A 21,000-nucleotide genomic window follows, 5' to 3' on the forward strand; every position below is an offset into this window, starting at 1 on the left:
GGGAGAAAATGGGAATAAACCATCCTGGTGCCAGGATGGTGGGAAGAGCAGGCTTAGCGAGGATGCTGGTGGGAGGAAGGCCAGGCTGTGTTTTCATGCTCCTTGGGGTGATTTTTGAGAGCTAATGCTGCTCTCTATACTGGAGAACAGGAGCTGAGGGGAGACCTTCTGATCTCTGAACTGCCTGAAAAGAGCTTGGAGCCAGGGGGGTCGGGCTCTGCTCCCAAGGGACAAGCACCAGGACCAGAGGAAACGGACTCAAGTTGCGCCAGGGGAGGTTGAGGTTGGATCTTGGGAACAATTTCTTCCCCAAAGGGCTGTTGGGCATTGGAACAGGCTGCCCAGGGCAGTGGTGGAGTCACCATCCCTGGAGGGGTTGAACAGACACAGAGATGAGGTTCTCAGGGACATGGGGTTAGTGCCGGGGTGGGGTAACGATTGGACTCAATGAGCTTGAAGGTCTTTTCCAACCTAAATGATTTTGATTCTTCCCACAGGTGGTGGATTTTGTTGTTATCTACAAGAGGCTGATGTGAAACAGGATTCAGGTGTTCATGGACCTCTGATCCTTGAGGTGTCAACCCAGTGACCTGGTTGAATGTCAGAGAGCCATCCCTGATAGATGTAGGTTGAAATTACTCTTAAAGGGTGCAGGGGCGAGCTGTTCTTGGGGTTCCAGCATGAGCAAACATCCCTCCTGAGACATTTGAGCCCAGCAGTGCTGAACTCCCCCTTCTCCCACCCACCTTTCTGAGTCCACTGATGAAACTTGGAGCAGTTTCCAGTCTAATTTCAGCCCCAGATTAGGAATCCCCAGATTAAAGCCTGGCTTAGAGTTCAGCCTTGGGATCTCCCCAGACAGACTTACAGGGCTGATTTTCGGGGAGAGAAGGGCTCAAGCTGTTGGTATTGAAATTGGACCAAGAACACATGTGTGGTCCTTGTGGTCATCCATGGTCCGGTGAGGATGTGGCTGTCCCTGCTCCACCCAGCCAAGCAGCAGATGGTCTCTCCTGGGGCAGTGTGTGCTTCTGAGTGCCTCTCATTTTATTTTTTACCTTTTTAGGCTTAAAATCCATACACCTGGCTGTTACTGCCTTTATATGTATGTTTCATAATTGAAAACTCTCAGTTGTGCACTTCTCCCATGCAAAGTGGAGGCTTCAAAGCAGCAGGTGGAAATTGAGCCAATATTTCTGCTGTCGAAGTGAAAATTTGAATGAAAACTTAATTTTTTCTTCTGCAAAACAGGGAACAAGCTTCCTGGGGCCTCAGCTGAAAGCCTGCGGTGACCCTGCGTGGCAGGGGCTGTGGAGACAAGAACCTGGGTCTGCCCCGGGTGTGCAGGGATGTGGGGGATACGGTGAAGGAGAAGATCTTTCTGGAGCATTTCTTTCCCAAGGAGTTTCAGGTACTGTCTAATGCAACGTGATTTCCTGATGAGTTTTTGGGTTGCGAGAGAGAGGATGAAATCATAGAATCATTTTGGTTGGAGAAGACCCTCAAGATCACCAAGTTCAACCATTAACACAGCACTGGCACTAACCCATGTCCCTGAGAACCTATAACAAGAACTCTGGAGCTGCTGGCTGTGCAAAGGGGGAGTGTTGCCCCAGAGGGGCTGGAGGCTTTTGGGGTGCGTGGCCCTGCGGGAGCATTTTCTCGCATCCCACATGGATTGGATTTTGCAGCCCGTGGATTCCTTTCTGCTGAGAAAAGCCCACGGAGCTGCCGGCGCGAAGGAGCCGCACAGCCGCAGCGGGCAGGCTCCTCTCATTATTTTTTTTGTTTATTTTTAATTGCAAGACAAAAGGCCGTGTGCTGGAGGGAGCCTGCCTTTCCCAGAGCCACTTTATCTCACATCTTCATGGGAAGAGGAGAAGGATGTGAAGGGAGCAGGGCCATCCCTGGGGGTCACCCATCACCACCCATCCCCGGGGCCACCGTCCCTTGTCCCCACGTGGGGACAAGACCCCACCAAGCACCAGCTGCCCCTTTCCTGGAGAACCGGCTTGAGACGGGGGCGAAGGGGGAGCAGCTGCGGGGGTATGCCACAGGCAGGTGTGCCTATCACTTGCGCTCTCCTGAGCTTTATTTATTTCTTTTTTGTTTTTTTATAATTAATCCCCTCGAAATAAAGAAAAACAAGGGCAGCTGCACCCAGCAGAGCATCCCACAGCAGCCTGCGGCCGCCGGGTCTCAGCTTTTGCAGGTGATTCCTGCCCCATCCCTTGGCCATAGTGAGCCCTCTTGCCAACCGGGGGGTTTCCATGAGGATCGGGGTGTTTTGCTGGATCAGGGATGTTTTCAGGAGCAGGCACCGAGCCAAGGAAAGCAGCTCACCCCACAGCGCCCGGGGCCGCCCTGTGAAGGGCTGGCTATTTATGGGCTGAAAAAGGAAAATTGTCCAACTGCCGAAATTGGCAGCGAATCCCATGACTGTAATACACAGCTTCCCGGCCAAGGTCCCTGGCTATTTTCTCTCTGTTTTGGCTTGGAGAGGAAGATTTGTTTTGTTTGCTGCTTGGAAGTTTTTTCCCCTATTTATTTTTTTCCTCTTCCTTGGGGGTATTTAAAGACAACAACCCCCATTCCCCCAAGCCCAAGCTGGGTTTGCTGTTCTTCTGTGTGTCTCTGGGTCCACAGAGATGTCAGTGGCACTTGAAGTGGAGCCTGTTGGGGTTAATTCAAAGCCCATCCCTTACAGACCTGCAGGGCATTTGTGCCTTCCAGATGAGCTTTGATTTAAAAAAAAAAAAAAAAAAAAAAATCAGAAAAATCAAAAAACAAGCAGAAAAAAACCCCACAGGTCCCTAGGAAGAGTTTTCCTGGCTGTGGGACTGACTGATGGGGCAGGAGGGTGGATTTTACCTTACACCGAACCCTCAAGGTGCTGCAAGGACAAATTCTTGCTGGGCGAGCATGAGAGTGATCATGGCAGGGACAAGTCAAAAGCACTGGGGAAAATCTGTAAAGTGAATGGCTGATTTCATTACACCCTATGGCTTTACTGCTTGGATATCAGTGTCACATCCCTTTGAAGTGGCTTTCTGGGAAACCTTGTACCCCTGCAAGGTTTCCATCCCACCTTTGCACAACCGGGAGCAGCACTAACATGGTTTGGGGGCAGCCATGCTGTGGGGTGATGAGATTTTGGGCTGGTCCCACAAAAGCTGTTGCCTGTGGCAGAGGGGACCCCCAGGAGGGATCTCATAGGATTTTCCATGGGATTTCTTTCTTTTTTTTGATTTCTTTACTTTTTTTTTCCAATGGATTTCTTCCATTCATTTTCCTACAGGATCCAAGCTGGCTGGTTTTCATCATGCCGACCATGGACATCTTCCAGCCTTCTTCCCCACGGATGAACAGCGTTTGTCCATTGATTCCCCAGCTCCAGGGCTGCACCGCATAGCAGGGGTGCCGGAGCTGGTGCATCCTTGATCTAAAACAGGTCAGTCCTGGTTGCAGGTGAACGAGGGGGCAGGATGGGGCAGCCGGGGGTCGGCAGCATTTCCGCAGGGGGAAAGCAAGCCCTGTGGACCGGACACGATGGGGTGCCTCAGCACAAACCTCATCTGGTGTTTCTGCAGACGCTGGAAGTCAACTGGGAGACCCGGCCCCACTGAGCAGCTGTGCTCCCCATGCTGGGAAGGGGGTTGGGCTGGAGCTGTACAGAGCACGTGTAACAAGGGAGCCAGGTCTCAGCACAGCGATGGGAAAGTGTTTTGCTGAGCTGGCTGTGCTCAAAGCTGTGTTGTTGTCTCTGCTGCAAGCGGATACTGTGCATTTATACGGGCAGCTTGTCCCTCGGCACCCTAAAGGCGCATCTGCAGGCCCCAGAACTGCGGCACGGAGAAGCAGATGGATCTTAGAATCGTGGAATCATAGAATAGTTTGAGTTGGAAGGGACCTTCAAAGCTCCCCCAGTGCCACCCCTGCCATGAGCAGGGACATCTTCACCAGCTCAGGTTGCTCAGAGCCCCGTCCAGCCTGGCCTGGGATGTCTCCAGGGATGGTTCATCCATCACCTCTCTGGGCAACCTGGGCCAGGCTTTCACCACCCTCAGTGTAAAAAATTTGGAGGGATGGCAAACCAGCGACCCACCCGTGAAGACAGCGGGGTGAGAACTGGGGCTCAGGTGAGCCCTCGCTGCAGCACCATCCTGCACCCCATGCAGCCCCTGTATCCACCTGACACAGGGGCGCTGGAGACTTTTGTGAGGTGAACACCCGCACCCCAACCTTGGCTGCAGGATCAACCCTTCCTGGTGCAGGTTTTGCAGCCCCCGGGAGCCGGCGCTGACACCAGGCGGGTTTGAGAGCAGGAGGCTGGCGAGGGCTCGCCTTGGCAGAGCGGCGAGGGGAACAGCTTGCGGCAGCCTCGCTCCCCCCTGAACGCCTGCTGGGGTGCGTTCCCTAACCTTTCCTGCCTCCGTTCCACTCCTGTCTTTCTCTCTCTCTCCTTTTTTCTTTTTTTTTTTCTTTCCCCTAACTGTAAATGCGCCATAAAAATGGATCAAATTGCTTAAATCACTGTCATTAAATCAGTGTGAGTCCCCCCTCCGCCCCTGTGCTCGAAGCCTGGCAGAGAACATTTGTTCCAAAGGCTGAACAGCCGTCTTATTGCTCTGAAAGCATATTTGCTGCTTGATGGAAGGAGGAGAGGGGGAGAAAAACAGCCTGCAAAGGAAGGAGGAGGGGGGTGAAAGCACCGGGGGCTGTTTCTCCTTGGACACAGGAGGGGGGATCAGGGACTGGATCCTGCAGGATGGGTCCTCCCAGCTGAGCTGTGTGTCCCCAGGAGGTGATGGGGGAACAGAGAACATCAGGGACATCCCCTGGGGGGTTGAATTTAATGCTGGAGTGGGGTGATGGGGACCGCAAAGGGCAGTGACAGCACATCCAACTGGGAGCGACCTGAAATCCTGCAAACAAGGATGAAGCCCCTCTCCATTCCTATTGGATTGAAACCCATCAGGAAACTGGGATGTGCTGGCCGGTGAGCCTGCTGCCACAAAACCATTTGGCTTTGGGATGACAGGGGACAGTTTGCTGGGGATGGGGATGCTGTCATACGGCTCAGTCTGGTGAATGTATGGGAGATTCTTGGTAAATAACGCTGGTGAAGCTTTCTGAGCCCTGAGGCTGATTAAGCCCTGCTAGTCCCAGCTTTAGACCCTCGGGTGTTTGCACATCTGAATAAAAAGCATTTTCAAACTGTGACCGTGGACCCCACTGGAGTTGGCAACTTGGAAGAGCTGGGGAAAAGTGATTGCGCTGGAAATTTGGCTTATTTTAGGAGCCTGGCTTGGATGGGAGAGTAAGTCAGTGGTGGAGGCAGAGACAAGGCTGACTTCAGGACCTGCTGCCTGTTCCCATGCCGGCACCGGGCCACGGAGGTGAATGCAGAAAAGCTTCTACTCAGGTGGTCTGGAAAATCCCTACAGAGGGAAAACCAGGCAGCAAACGCTGAGGAGAGCTGGGAGCTGGAGGTGGATCAAAGGCCGGGGCTGGGGAAGGGGCTGCCACAGGTGGCAGGACGAGCACATCTCAAAGGCATCACCCAGCACATCTCAAAGGTACCATCACCCTAAGCCCCCCTGTTTTTACAGGAGGCCAGCATCTTGCAAAGCTGTTGCACTCACTGGCAACTTTCTGGAACAGCGCAAAAAGGGGCTTTGTCCCCAGGAAGGTTTCTCAGAGCATGCACATTCCCTGCCCATCCATCATCCTCCACCCCGCTGAGTTGGGATGTCACCTCCTGCCCTGGGTGCTCCCTCCTGGGCTTTGCCCGAGCCATACAGATAGAACAAGGAGTGAGATAGGACAAGGGCTGATGGTTTTAAACCAAAGGAGGGGAGATTCAGGCTGGACACGAGGAAGGAATTGTTGCCCCTGAGGGTGATGAGAGCCTGGCCCAGGTTGGCCAGAGAGGTGGTGGATGAACCATCCCTGGAGACATCCCAGACCAGGCTGGACGGGGCTCTGAGCAACCTGAGCTGGTGAAGATGTCCCTGCTCATGGCAGGGGTGGGACTGGCTGAGCTGGGAAGGTCCCTTCAACCCAAACTATCCTATGATTCTGTGATTCTATGACTGGGGTTTGCCTCCAAGATCAAAATCTGCCCCCGGGGATGCTGTGCAGTGGGGAGCTGCCACGGTGGGGCTGGTGGAGCGGAGCAGCCGTGGGTCATAATCTCGTGATGCTGCACCGGTCTTTGCTCAAAAACCCGAAGAAAAGCTGAAAGACGAGATTTTCTGGCACAAAGATGAGATGCTCTGGCACAGAGCCCAGCGTGGGGCAGAGCCAGTGGGGACAGGCAGCCTCGCTCCTGCCTCTGCCCTGGCTGCAGTAGCTAAAAACTAACCGAGCCTAAATGCAAAACAGCTCCAAGGGCTGGAGAACTGCCCGAATTTTGACAGCGCCAGATTAAATACGCACCAGCTTGCAAAGACTTGTGGGGGAGCTCAGCCTTCCCTGGCCATAGCACGCTTCCACTGGCCACTGAGGTGGCCACCACAGGGCTCAGTTTGCTCCCACGGCTTGCTTTTGGGGAGCTAAGGTGGTCCCCCTGTGGCCATGAAGACTCTGTATGTGGCACATGGGGCTCCCCTTGCCACAAAATGGGGCTTAGCTTTCAAGATCTGCCTTGGAAATGAGAGCATGTTGAGGGCAACACAGCCATTCCCACATTGAGAGCTTTGCAGATTAATTATTCCCAGGGTAAGGAGCTGCTTAATGACTCTCCCCTTCCTCTCCCCTTCCCATGGGAAACTGTAGGGACAGCTACTCCTTGTCCCTGTGGGGCGATGTGTGTCAGTCTTAATCCCTGAGCATTCTGCTGCTTGCTGGGGACACTCAGCTGATCCTTGGCCCTGGTGTAAATCAGGAATAAGTCCCATAAAGGCAGCGGAAGTGAGTTGGTATCCCAGTGCTGTGACACATGAATGCTCCGTGTGGGATCTACGCAGGAAAGCAGGGCTGATTGATAGGAATAATCAGTTTTTATTTAACCAGATTGAACTTTGGGGAAAGAGGCAATCCCTCCCGTTGCTGGCTTTTGGTCTTTAATTTGGTTCCTGAATGCCTGCAGGCAGCAGATCTGTCTCAACACAAGAGCTAATGGAAAAAAATGGATATTAATTCAGGAGAAGTGTTTTCAGGCAGGGACTTCTCTCTGTAACCACCAGCAAGGTACATGGGAGCCGTTCAGCTTAAAACAGCGATTTTCCTTCTGCTGCTGCCCTGGACCACAACAATGCTGAGGAACAAAGCTCATTTTGGGCCTGTCCTCTCTGTCCTTCTCTCAGTTTTAGACCTGTGTCCTGGGCAGAGCAGCCTCACCAGGGTCTGCTGCAGACGAGTGACGTTGAGGGGGGTCCACGACCTTCACGTCCAGCCTCTCCATCTGCAAGGGGATGTTTGTCTGCCAGGTAGAAAGGCAGAGTGAGCACGGACAGGAGCAGGTCAATGGCCATCATGGTCTGGATCCAGACCTGGTGATACCAACCAGAGCATCTAAAAGACACGCTTACCTCCAGGTACCACATACCGTCAGGTGACACAGAAGGGAGGATGCCGTTTCCCTTCTTTCCACCCCAAAACACTCTGAGAAGCAGAGATGGGGCATCATCTCTGGAAAAGTCCAACCATTGGCTCCATTTCTTCCCAGTGGAATAAAGGACCAAGCCGTGCATCACACAAATGGGCATTTCTGCCCACAGATGGTGAGGGCACGAGGCAGCACATTGCTCCCTGGCCAACACAGTCACTACGGCACCGCGGAACACTTGACGCTTGCTTTATTGCGGGTGTGTGTTTATTGCTTCCCGACGGGAAGGTCCCACATCTGGGACCTATTTGCTTAGGACCTCATTAGGGGGTTGTGGTCTTGGCCGCTCTTTACCTCGCCGTGTCTGTAATCCTGCCCTTTGGCTAACTCCCCAGCAAAGCCCTTCGAAGTTGGTGTAGTCTGCAAGCTGCTTCACTGGGAGGTCCACCTCATTGAGAAAGTTGGCCACCTTCTGTGTGTAGGAAGCCATCAGGGTGCAAAATTGGTCAAGGACCTCTGTTGACCACCGTCCTCTCCATGAACTTCACCCAGCTGTCCCCAGGGGGGACACATATGGGGATGGGATTGCTACAAACACTGGTCTGGACTGGGAATTTGAGCCACAATGTTCCTCAACACTGACAAGGAACCCTCTTTTGCACATCCCCAACGGCTGGGCTGCCATTCTCATTGACCTCTTACTTGTTCTTGCAATGGCAAGAAGATGCTGAGTGGCTCAGGTGCTGGTGGGAGGCACTGCTTGGTCTCTTGGGGACACCACCATAGCCAGAACAAGCATCTCTCCCAGTTGCAGGGTGGTGGAGGTGAGAAGGGTCTGTATGGTGGGAGGAAGACCTGGTGGAGGAAGGAGGCTGCGGCCTGGTTGTAGAATCATAGGATAGTTTGGGTTGAAAGGGACGTTCAAAGTTCACCTGGTGCTACCCCTGCCATGAGCAGGGACATCCTCACCAGCTCAGGTTGCTCAGAGCCCTGTCCAGCCTGGCCTGGGATGTCTCTAGGGATGGGGCATCCATCACCTCTCTGGGCAACCTGGGCCAGTGTTTCACCACCCTCAGTGTAAAAAATTTGCTCCTCACATCAAGCCTGTAGCTGCCTGGTAACTTCTTGGGCTCTGGTGCTTTTTCCTGCCAAGGCCTTGCAAACCCCACAGCAAGGTTTTGGTTCGAGTTGCACGGCGTAACGTATGGATCCAATATAGCACATGCCACCTTTGTCAGAGCAGCCTCCGAGCTCCAGCAGATGCAAAGTTTCTAGGAAACTGTGGTTTTCGCGTGTGCCTTTAAACATTGGACCCAAACAAGGTCTTTCTTCTCCGCCTCTTGCTCTTGCTGGGAGGCAGTGGGACAGCAGGATGCTTCTCTCTCTGCTTTCCGCCCTGGAAAGTGATGCAGGAGGGGCTGCAATTCCAAACACACAGTTTTCCTGGGGAGGCTGTGCTGCCACTTATGCCAGTGGGAGGAAAAAAAATCATGTATTTGGGGAGTGAAGCTGCAGGACAGCTGTCGTGGCAGCCAGCTCACAGCACCACCGTGCAGGTAGCCGCGGCCAGGCGTGATTGCTGTGCTCGTTTCCAATTAAAAGCTGATTTGTGACAGAGCTCTCCCGACCTTCAGCCTGGCAGGCTGCTGTTCTGTGGGGAAAACAGCCCCTCTCTCCACCTCCCTCCCTCCCTCCCTCCCTCCCTCCCTCCCTCCCTCCCTCCCTCCCTCCAAGCTCTTTTTTCCTTCCACCGTGCCTGAAATAACACCTTGTGTTGCTCTGTCATCATGTCTTTATCTTAACCCTACAGATTTTTTCCTTCCCTAGTGAGCTGGATGCTTTCTTAATGCTTATTGACAGGGGTTTGCTAGTACAATGTAGGACCTGGGTGTAGGACGTAGGAACCTGCGTGACAGTCCTCGCTTCCATCTCATTTGGGGTATCTCCCTGTAGGGTTGGCCTTGGGGGTTCCCAGGGCTCAGCACAGCCCTCTCCCAAAGGAGATTGGTGGCAGGAGGTACCACACACACACAAGACCCTTTGATCACCTGAGACCCCCGTGTGTGCCCATCCCCAGCCCCTGTGGTTGACGCTGCCACATAACCAGGGTCCCAGGGGAGTCCTGAGGCATCTGCCATCCCCATGGCCCCCAAAACATTCCTCCTCCAAAGCTGTGTGCTTTGGAGATTTCAAGGCTGTTGTGGAGTCAGGAACTGCCGGCCAGGGTCTGGCTCAGTGTCCCCGGTGCCCAGTCTGGTGACCCGCAGGCAGAGCAGCTTCAGTCAACGCCATGACTGCAACAACAGCTTTGAATTCAGCAAACTGCAGGCTTTGCCTTCTGGTTGGCAGCCTCCATGTACCTCCAATTGATTCGTTCGTGAGAGGGAAAAAATATGGAGCTTGGAGCAAGCGATGGAGGAGAGTTACCTGTTGGGATGGAGAGCTGCTGCTTGGGGGTGGATGGAGATGGGGGTGGGAGGCACAGTGGCCTTGGGGATCACACAGCAGAGGAGTTAGATTGCAATTTGGTTTATTTCCCAGAGATTTGATGTATTTCCTGCATGGGACCTGTCCCCCAGCTCAGCTGAGTGTCTTTGCAGGCTCAGCCTGTGGTGATGCCTGTAAGAAAAAGCCTTACATGAGAGGTGACAGGGACCTGGGACCACAAGGGCTCTTTGGTGGCAAGGGGGAATCAAACAGCACACACACAAGCTTCCCAAGGCGGTGACAGCCTCGCTGAGCACGAGTGCATTCAGTGCACATGTGACAGCAGGGGACAGCAGGGCCTCTGCCAGCCAAGCTGTCCCCACACTCCCTGTCCCTGGACCAGCAGAGGGCAACAGTGACCTTTGCAACTGGCTGTCCCCAAAAGAGTCACCCTCCCTGCATGAGGGCTGCTTGGCCTGTGCATCCTGGGGTCAGGGGACAGAGGGGACCCAGGCGTCCCCTGGCAGCGGGTGGGTGCACTAGTCCTTCCCTGCAAAACATGGGCTTTTCACATCATCTGCTGTGCGAAGTGGTGGCGTTCATGCTTGACCTGGTATGGTAACCCCATCAATGGGGTGATGATTCCCATCCACGGGCTCCAAGGTGAGGATTGTCACCCTCTCCATGGGCTCCAAGATGAGGATTGTCACCCCATGGATGGGCTCCAAAATGGGGATTGTTACCCCGTGGATGGGCTCCAAGATTGGGACCATCATCTCACTGATGGGCTACAAGGTGGGGATCATTACCCCATCATCACACTTTCCAGGTGGGTTATATAACAGGGAGAGCTGTTTTCTGCCCAGACCTTGGATCTGAGTGGGGCTGGTTCTGCTCCCAGTGCTGCCTTGGAGGGTGATGGTATTACTGGTGGTAGAGCTGCTGTGTTTCCTACACTGTCCATCCTCCAGATGGATGTGATTTCAGGTAAGCACCACTATAATACTCCTAAAAAAGGGTCAGATGCTGCCTTGAAGCCCCAGTTGTCTCTGTGAGGTTTGGGCGTCCCCATAGGACTGGGTGGTGGGATGTGGAGGCAGTGGGTGGCAGAGCAGCTCTTGAGGCTGGAGGGGGGCTGGGTGGTGGGAGATGGTCCCAGCTGGACCCAGCTCAGCTGGATTTTAGAAGTTGAAGCAGGATGAGCACCAGGGAGCCCAAAACCCAGTGTGGATATGAACCAGCAACCCCAACCCTCAGTTGCTGAGCCCTCTGCAATTAGCCTCCTGAACCAGCCAGCGGGCTGGAATCGCAATTTTCCCGACAAAATCGCTCAGTACCTCGTGGTGCACGAAGGTCAAACCCAGAGCGGTCGTTAGCCATCACATCGACTTCCCATTAACGCCTGGGAGCTGTTGGGAGGGGGAGTCTGGCAGATGCGGTCATGCCGCATGGGGGGCCCCTTCGATCTGCCTGTAGATGTGGGAGCCCGATCCATTTGCTGAAACGAATGGGGGAAATGGATGAAAGGCTCAACCTCAAATTAAGTATTGACTATCTGCCGAGCTGGGGCAGTGCTACCTGCTGCAAACCGAGTTGTGCTTCCCATCGCTTGGGGGGGGGGGGTGGGGGTGGTGGTGCTGGACCCCCTGCCCATGTCAAGGGACTGCTGGCATCTCATCTGGTGGCTCACAGGGATGCTGGAGCAGGTATCAGCTTGGAATTGGGTTTTTCTCTTCTTGTTGGGAAGCTGGAGCCCTTGGCGAGGCTGCGTGCTCAACGAGACAGTTGGGCTGAGATCCTGCTGTCACGCTTCGGTTAATATTAAACCATTAAATGCGCTCAGCTCTTAATAGAGGGGCTGGTTGGAGCTTTAACCCTGTGCTTCCCAATCATCTGCATCTTGTCTCATGTGGCAGTCCTGGTTTGCACATCCTCACAGCCCAGGGGTGTTTGTTTAGCGGGAAATTTTCATCTCTTCCCCCCAGCCCAAGATTGTCCTTCCCCCTTCTCTGGTCACAAATTCAAGGCCAGCCCACAAAATATGTTCTTTAGAAGTCTATTCATTTGAAATCCCATGACACGCTTAAAAAAAAAAAAAAATAGGTGTTTGAACAAACTCTAAATTGTACTTTAAAGAAAACACAGCTGTTTAATTACAGCCTGAATGCAAAGCAGCCTCCATCATGTGAGTGCTAGGAGCTGGGTGCTGACTGTGTGTTTGGCCTCTGATCCCCTTTAATCTCTGCAGTCAAAGGATTTTGGTTTGATTTCCTTTTATTTCCCCACCCGCCTTGGAATCTGCAACCAATTTGTTGTTGTTGTTTGGGAAATAAACCCCAGGGAAAAGGTCTGGATCCGGCGCAGCCGGACTCGCACCGGCTCTGCCGTGCCGCCTCCTGGTTACCCCAGAGCCAAAAAGGAAAAAAAATCTGTTTCCCCTTTGCCCATCCTGCTTTGCTTTTTTTGGCCTGTCTCTCCCCCGCCCTGAAGGAGCCGATGACTTTCGCATCTGCTGCTGCATCTGTTTTACCCATCGGGTTGGAGCGCGGCGATAACTTCAGCTGGGAATGGGATCCCGCAGGCAAATAGGGTTGAGGGGAAAAAACCTTCCTCCGAGAGCCCCTTGCTCTGAAGAATTAAGTGTGAAGAAATGTGGGGGTATGTGAGCAGCTGGATATCCCACTGGGGGCTTGGACCCCTTTCAAGGTGATAAATCCAGCTTGGGATTTTAGGCAGTGAGGAGGGGATGGGGATGGAGCCGCACTCCTTCCAGATCTCTCTTTTTCTTTTCTTTGGATGGGGAGCACTCTGGCTGTCTGGCTCATGGGGACACAGTGATGTTGTCGAAGACTGTGACTCCAGGTCTGTCCCTGCTACAAATCTATTGCTCCCAGGCTCTGCCATGTCTCTTGCCTGATGGGATCCAGCAGCAGACAGCAAAAAGGCAAATAACCCCTTGGCCCTGGATTAAAGCACAAAGTTCCTGGGTTTGCATTGCTGGTGGGGTGGCTGGGGCTGGTGTCCCACAGATGTGTGACCAGGACCGCCCAGCAGCAGGATGAGCTCCTTCTGCTCCAGCAGCCAGTTGCTCATCCAAATAAGATGTGGCCAAGTGGCTGAGCAACCCTGTGATGTCCTGAACACTGGTGAGGCCACAGCTTGAATCCTGGGGTCAGTTTTGGGCCCCTCAGGACAAGAAATCCCTTGAGGTGCTGGAGCAAGTTCAGAGAAGGGAACGGAGCTGGGGAAAGGTCTGGAGCACAAGTGTGATGGGAGCGGCTGAGGGACCTGAGGGGTTCAGCTGGAGAACAGGAGCTGAGGTTGGAGCCGGGGGGGTCGGGCTCTGCTCCCAAGGAACAAGCGATGGGATGAGAGGAAACGGCCTCAAGTTGCACCAGGGGAGGTTGAGGTTGGATCTGGGGAACAATTTCTCCCCAGAAAGGGCTGTTGGGCATTGCCCGAGGCAGTGGTGGAGTCACCATCCCTGGAGGGGTTGAACAGACATGGACATGAGGTTCTCAGGGACATGGGGTAGTGCCAGGGTTGGGTTAATGGTTGGACTCTATCTCGAGGGTCTCTCCCAACCATAGTGGTTCTATGTTTAGGGACACCAGCCACCGGGGACAGTGGATAGCGTCCCCTCTGGCTGCTCTGGCTCCCTGGGGTGACCTTGTGCTGCTGCATTAAGCCAGGGGCGGCTTTGGCCAGGCTCTCCTGTGCCTGTGATGATGCTCCAAGCAATACAAACCTTTCCTGGTGCCTCTTCTTGTCCTGCTGAGCTTCACCCTGGGCATCCAGCCCAGTTGGCTCCAGGCTGGTCCTGCCTGGTTCCTGCACCCTCCGTGGGCTCTGAGCCGTCCTCAGCTCCTGTTGATGCCTTTGATTTCCCCTCAGAGCCTGCACCAGCCTTTCATTTTCCTGTCCTTCGCTGTGCATGGTGCCTGTGCCATAAGCCTCTTCAGGCAAACATTAAAGCCTTTGTCTGGTTGGGAGTGCGGAGCAGACCATTTAGGAGGAATTAGTGGTTACATTGAAAGGGGAAAATAAGGGCTCCTGGGTTAAATGCACTTTAAATGTCTTAATAATTGCAATTGGCCAACTCATTCCTCCCCAGAGCCAAAAGCCTGTAATATGGGAAGCTTTTCTCTAATCAGGAGCAGCACTGATACCTTTTGTAGGAAGCCACATAGGATGGAGAGAAGTATTTCTCAGGGCTGCCTGTCTGTCATCCCCTAGCCGGCCCCTCTGAACCCGCAGGGCTGAGGTTTGGGATGGCTTTGTGCCACCCCCATCGCAGGTGACGTGTCCCCATGGGACCCCGCTCCACCTCTCCGCTCCCATTGCGGGTGGTCCTTCCCTTCCCGCTATGGTCCCCTGCTTGTCCCCCGGCCCAGGAAGCACCACGGAGCCACGGCAACCGCCGTGTTGCTGGCGGGGAGCCCGTTGGTGACATCCAGGTGGCTGGCTGAGCCCCCACGCAGACACGTCCCGGCTCCAGCCGCCGCGCGGCCACGTCATCCATCAGCGATGACAAGCTCCTTTTTGCAAGGAGCCTTTGTTGGCACACGGGAGAGGGGAAAAAACGGGCTGGCTGGCTTGCGGCAGACCTCCAAGGCGAGAGCATCGCCCCGGCAAAGAGCAGCCCCCTCCCTGCCAGCGGCCTGGGGGGGGGGAGGTTAAAAGGTGCAGCTTGGAGTAGGTTAAAAGCAAAGCAGCTTTTAATTTATAACGTGGCCAAAAGAGAAATTGTAGCCAAAAAAGATAAAGATGCTGGAATAGCTGGAATTCTCCAGTCGCTGTGACTCCGAAGGGTAAAGCCGCTGGAATGTGTGTGTATCGGGGGGGGGGTTGTTTCTGCTTTGTGTCCCACCTTCCCCAACAGCCCGTCTGGAGAAACAGCAGGAGGGATGGAGGTGGTGCCCAAGGGTGCAGCTGCTATTGGGGTGCAAACCCATCCCTGCTCTCATTTCCCCATCCCTGTGCTGAATTGCCCCCCCGGGTGAGGGCAGGTCTGAGGCGCTTGCAGGGGAGGGACAGGGGCCAAAGTGCTGCTGTATTTGGGCTTGGAGCTTGGCCCGGGGTTTCTGTGAAGCACAGGAAAAATTGAATGTCTGCCCAAGGAGGATGGTCTGGGCTGTTCCTGCCCTGGAAAGCAGAGGCGGGGGGGGGTTGTTGCCCAACCTGCAACCCCCAGGGTACCTGCAAAATGTGCGCTAAAGAAATGGTGAGACCTGAAGGGGAGGTTTGCTCTTTTAGTGGTGCTGAGGGGCTGCAAGGATGGATTTTCCCTTTTGCAAGGTCGTCTGCATCTTGGGTTTCTCCTATCCGGGTCACCTTCAGGCAAGTTTGGCCTTTAGCAGCTGGGGACACCGCTTGGGGCTCAGGCCACCAGCCTGTGCTGAGGACAAGCCTGGTCCCCATCTGCTCCCTTCTCCCCATTCCGGTTACAACAGCCCATTCACAAAACCGTCGGGGGTGGTGGAAGAGGGAAAGAGCCACCAATCCCCTTCTACATGGGGAAAACACCCACAAAAGGGAGTGGCAGCGCTCTGCCCCCTCCCTGCCATGATCACAGTGACAGGGCAAAATGCATCCCTATGCAAGGGAGGAAATGTCACCTGTGTCACCTCCCTGCACTGTGTCATCTGGAAAAGCCAATGGTGCCTTTGCAGAGGTTTGGGGACCAAAGGAGGACAGATGCCCCCAGCACACCAGTGCTCCACCGATGATGCTTGGTGGGAGCTGCTCATGTCCTGGTTCTGTGCTGGGATACCCATGGGTCTCCCCTGACCTGACAGCATCAGCAGATGTGGATCAGGGTCTCCAGGGGCTGCTGGAGCTGTGCAAAGTGCAGGGCCTGGCTGGGGATTCATCTCCTGGCCCCAGGCAGAACAAGGACCCCACTCTGCTGGGGTGGGCAGCTCAGTACAGTTTGTTTTTCCGTAGGTGGCTCAGATCTGCTCTCTGGGTGTGAGCTGGGGACACGTTCCTGTCCAGGCTGGTGGCCCAGGGCTCAGGCAGGTCCCAGCCTCGCTGGCTCTGCTGTACGGATGGATGCTCTGACCCACTTATCTGCTCTTGGCTCTTGCAAACTCCAGCCAGGCATGAAAACCAGAGCTGGGGCTGCCTCAACAGACACACGGGAGCTTTTGGGGTTTATTTTCCATACAAAACCAGTCCTCCCCAGTCCGTTCTCCTCCTGGGACGGTACAAGATCACCCAGGTGGTGCCGATCTGCCCAGAGCCAGTCTGGGTTGCTGCCACTTATTTCAACTCCTTGATTTCCCCTTGTCATGGTTCCTTTCCCTTCATCTGGGAGACAGGAGAAGAAGATTACTTGCTTTTTTTTTTTTTTTTTTTTAAATATTATTTACTATTCTCCCCCCCCCCCCACCACCATGGTGTTTGTAGCAGCCACAGGTGCAAGATTTGCTGTTAAATGGGAATGGTGTTGAAGCAATGGGGTTTATTTGTTGCTGCCTGGCATTGCCTCCCCAGTGGGGTTGGAAGTAAAATTGGGGGTCATAGCTGAATTATCCAGGCTGTGTTTGTGCAACGATGGGCCCTCGGCCTCCCCCAGATCAAAGCCAAGCTCTGCCTGGGCTGTGTTCATCCCAAAGCCAGGCTTTAATACAAATGAGATCATTACCAGGAGCTAATGGGGCATGTGTGCCACGACTTCCCTGCTCATTGCTGCACCTTTCTTATTTACTTTTGAGATATTTAGGTGCAGAAAAGAAGTAAAACAAGGGCTGAGCCCTCTGCCATTGCCACTGGTGTGTAATTAGTGTTACAGCGAAACCGCTAATATTGTCGCTGGAACAGGAACTCCTCCAGCTGCTGACCTGGGAAACAAAAGGGATTTAAAAAATATATTTTTTTAATTTTTTTTATTGTTGTGGGAATACCCAGCACCACGGCTCGAAGCACTGTCAGACAGATGTCATTGGCCTGCCTAAGTCCTGGCTTATGAAATCGTGTTCCTTTTGCTCCTAGGCTCCCCTGGTCCTCCCCAGGATGGAGGCTTGTCCCTGGTTGGTGGGACAAAGATGCAGCTCCTTCCCCCTCATCCATCAGTACCAGCAGATGAAACCTCCACGAATGAACCAGGGAAGCAGTGATGGGGAAGGTTGTTTTCCCTGTTGGATGCTTGTTTTGCTGCTGAAAAAGCTGCGTTATTTTACCCAGGGTAAAGAACACCTGAGAGCTTTCCCGCAGCAAAAACTCCGCCTGTGCCAAATCCAGCAGGTCCAGCCCTGGGAGGGAGCCCGTGGCCTATCGCAGGAGTTATTCCACGATAAAAATTCAAGTGACTCATCTCTGCTCTGTTTTCACCCTGAGACAGCTCACAGGCACTGCTGAGCTTTCCCCAGGCTTTTGAGCTCAAGTCTAAGCTTTGAAATGGCAGCGCTGTCCCCACACTGGGACAGCGGGTAAAAATACTGCTGGGGAGATGAAAGGGGATTTGCCATTTTTAGTTTTAGCTGCTGGACGTTCTGCTTTTGGGGATGTCGTCAGGGCATTGTGCAGGGGGCCAGTTCCCATTATTCCCCCCAGCGTGGGCTGTTTGCTTCAGTGTGGTGTGGGTATCGTGTGCGTGGAGCTGCCTGAGCAAAAGAGAGAGGTTTTGCCAGGTGGGAAACATGTCATTTTGCAGCCTATGTTAAATAATTTCTGCTCTATAATCTGCGAACAAGAGCGAGCTCTGTGGTACTGGGTAAGGCGACGCTGCGGGTGTCATGTCAGGAACGCTCTGTTGAGCATCCCTGGTGCCTGTGGGCTGTAAAAACCTTCTCTGAGGCGCCTCTCTCCTTATCAAATTGAGCCAACCTGCTGGTTTTCCCAGTGCTTGGGTATCAGATGGCAGCAGGGAAAAACTTACCTTCAGATCTGACTCGCTTATGGTTCTACAGCCTGAGATTTCCTCTCATATCTGTGCTTTTTAGCACAATAAATGCACCCACAGATGCTCTTGCTGTCTGTATAATTGCCCTGTATCTATTTTTTTGTTGAAAAACTAATTACTCCACGACTTTAACCCTGCTAAGCTTCTAGCTTTGCTGCTGCACACCAGTGAGGAGTTCCCCAGGTTAGCACTGAGCTCTGTTTGGGGGACAAAAAGGAAAATAACTTTCATTCTGAGGGCCAGCTCCCCCTGCTTAATATTAGTATTAATATTTCCTCTGCAGTTCTTCTGGTCCCTCTTCATCCCATTGTCCCTCTTCATCCCAGCACCTGGCAGTGCTCTGCATCCTTTCCCAACCCCCCGGCCATGCACCAGCTGCGGTGTCTGCTCCGTGTGCACATCCTGCTCCCCCCCGCCAGCTCCGCTGCCAGGAGCTGTTAGTGGGAATATCTTGGTTTGGCCAACCTCCCTCCTTTTGAAGGTTTGCAGCCAACATGCCCGTGTTGGCGCCCAGCGCTGCGTCTGGGCTGCCGTGTGGGTGGTGGGGAGCAGGTTCAGATAGTTCCCTTTTATTGGGGGGAAAAAAAAAAAGAAGGCTTTCCTGAGGATTTTTGTAAAAAAGTACTTCCCTGGGGATTTTTCTTTTTCCAGCTGCTGTTTCTTTTCCATGGACTCTCCAATGCTGATGAAGCCAGGGATGTGCTGCTCTGATACAGCAACAGTGAGTGGTGGGGGAGAGTGAGGACCCCAGAGCATCCCTCTGTCTGCTGGTGACACTGGCCTGGTGTCCCTAAATTGGGGAGAGGGACCCTGGACCACATTTATCCAGGATTTTCCGAAATTTAGAAGGTTTGCCTGTGCACCCAGCCCTGGGTGTGCTGCTGGTTTCTCCTCCATTTTTGGGGAGCCCTGGTCCTGGGGGGATGCTGGTCATTCCCAGTGGGAAGCACTGAGGGTCCTCAGTTGGGATAAGGGTACTGGGGAATTTGGGTTGGTATCTATTGGAACTCGTGGTCTCAGCACTGGTTTGAAAAACCCCACATGGTGCCAGGCTGGATCCGTGTTCTTCGGGACTTTCCCCTCCTGCATTTGTCAGTGTCAGCAGGAATAATTCCATAAATACGCTGGGAGCAGGGGTGGGGACTTCACCCAGACTTTACGTCAATGTAAACAGCCCTAATTGGTGCTGGAGCCTCATAATTCCAGGATTTCCCCCTCCCCTCTCCTTGCCTGCGTGCATCGAGGAAATTTGCAGTGCCAAGGCGAAGCGTGTTTTCATTCATAAATCCCAGGCTGGGGGGGCTATGGGGGAGCAGGGGCTCTCTGCTGCTTCATGCCTGGGGGTGCTTTTTATTCCCCACCAAGTCTCCCAAATCTGACTTATCACTTTCTCCAAGCAGTGGCGGAAATGCATACATGTTTAATGGAGAGTGCTGGGAAGGAGAATATAACCATTTACTGCACCACGGCCGCGCTGGGGGATGCATCGCGGCCCCTGGGGCTCCTCTTGCCGTCTCACAGTTCGTCATTTGATGGTGTATGAACCGATGGTGTGACTGGAACCATATGGGTGTTGCTGGGAGGCAGACTGGCCTGCACCCTGCCTGTACCCTGCCTGGGGGCTGTGGGGCTGGGATTGCTGCCGGGAGCAGGCGATGAGCCCCATTTGCTCACTGGTTTGCATCAAATAGGGGCCATTTGTATTTGCAGTGAGGGGATTAATGCATCCTGTACTGGGAACCAGCCGGGATGGGGAGAGGTCGGTGGCTGCATCTCACATGGGGTCACAGAGTGAGAGCATCGTCTTCCCACCCACATCCAAATCTCTGACTGGCACAAAGGTGAAGCCACTCAGGTCATCTGCACCCATGTGCAGGCTTGGGAAGGCAGGTCAATGTTCTGCACGGGTGTTTTTTGCACAAGGCACAGGCTGCCGTGGCTGATGCTGTGTGGGAAGGTGCTGGGCTCACTGGTGAGGGTGATGCTGCTGTCCCCCACTGAGCATCTTGCAACATCTTGGAGCTCCTGAGCACCAAACTGGGTGAACTGGGCAGGTTCTGGCACAAGCTCAAGCAGACACTGACTGCCCACTCCTCCTCTGCGACTGGGTGGGCATGGAGATGCGATTTGCATGTGATTCTTGTAGGATCCAGTTTTTTCTATGTGTGTGGGTTCCATTGTTGTGGTTAGTAGTTTTTTTGGTGATTTGGTTGGTTGGTTTGTGTTTTTTTTTTTTTTAAATTTTGTGTTTTTTTCCGAAGTGTTTGGAGGGGGAACTGTTTTCCTGGGTAATCTCCCCACTTGCATTTCTCAGCCTTATCATGCAGGGTTTGCAACCTGGCTGAGCTGGCAGTGGCTGGATGGGGACCTGAAGCAGATAAAGGAGCTGGGGATTGCCAAAGATGACCCCCCTTCATCTTGCTATGCTGAGGGAAGCTCCTCCTCGGCAGCCCCCAGCCCAGGGTTCCCAGGAGCCAACTGCCAACCACCCACTTGCATTAAAGACTCTTTTCTTTCTATGGAATTAGGCTCGTATAAGACAAAAATAAAATCAACCCCAAACCTGGCAGTAGCTGGGGCAGAGTTGTGCTCGGCTGCAATTGCACTCAGCAGCTGCCACATCCCCTTTATCCCCAGTGAAGGTTGGCAGCCTCGGGATGTGGCTCTTGTGAGATGCTGCTTGGCTGCTTTGCTGACCCAGGGGTGGCTGTTAGTGTGGTCTTTGTGGGGGGGGTTGTGTCTCATGGACAGCGGCATCACCCCTGCTCTCCTTTTGGAGCTATGAGACTGCTCTTTCACTTCTGGTGCCCAGAAATAGATTTAAGTCGTTCCTTCTGCTGCTGGGATGCTAGAGCAGAATATACCCCAAAAAAACCCTGTGGGGATTTTGCTCTGGGCGCACACCCAACTTTCAGCATCTCTGAAGATGGCAGAGATGGGCTTTGCTCCCCATCCCTCCTTCACTGCAGGGCTGAAGGACCTGTCTGCTCATGCAGCAGTGGGACTCTTAGATTTTCTTGGGAGCTCTGGGCATCATGTAGGACACCTTCAGGGTCACCTTTTCCTCTTGGTGTTGAGAAATGCTGGCTTTGCCAAGGAGACCTTGAGGAGGACA

At 53.6% G+C, this 21,000-nt stretch overlaps 1 protein-coding gene across 6 annotated transcripts in view; it reads left to right on the forward strand.

The window, feature by feature from the left end:
- Nucleotides 1–21,000, forward strand: part of KIAA0513 (KIAA0513 ortholog) — a 65,203-nt gene that overhangs the window by 36,825 nt on the left and 7,378 nt on the right. For all 6 annotated transcript variants that reach the window (XR_011741195.1, XR_011741197.1, XR_011741196.1 and 3 more), the window contains 3 exons: nt 498–624; nt 1,252–1,411; nt 3,299–3,451. The gene's annotated coding sequence lies outside the window, so the exon portion shown is untranslated. The remainder of the gene's footprint in view (nt 1–497; nt 625–1,251; nt 1,412–3,298; nt 3,452–21,000) is intronic.

The sequence above is a fragment of the Patagioenas fasciata genome, chromosome 13 (assembly GCF_037038585.1).
Source record: "Patagioenas fasciata isolate bPatFas1 chromosome 13, bPatFas1.hap1, whole genome shotgun sequence".
Taxonomy (NCBI): Eukaryota; Metazoa; Chordata; class Aves; order Columbiformes; family Columbidae; genus Patagioenas; species Patagioenas fasciata.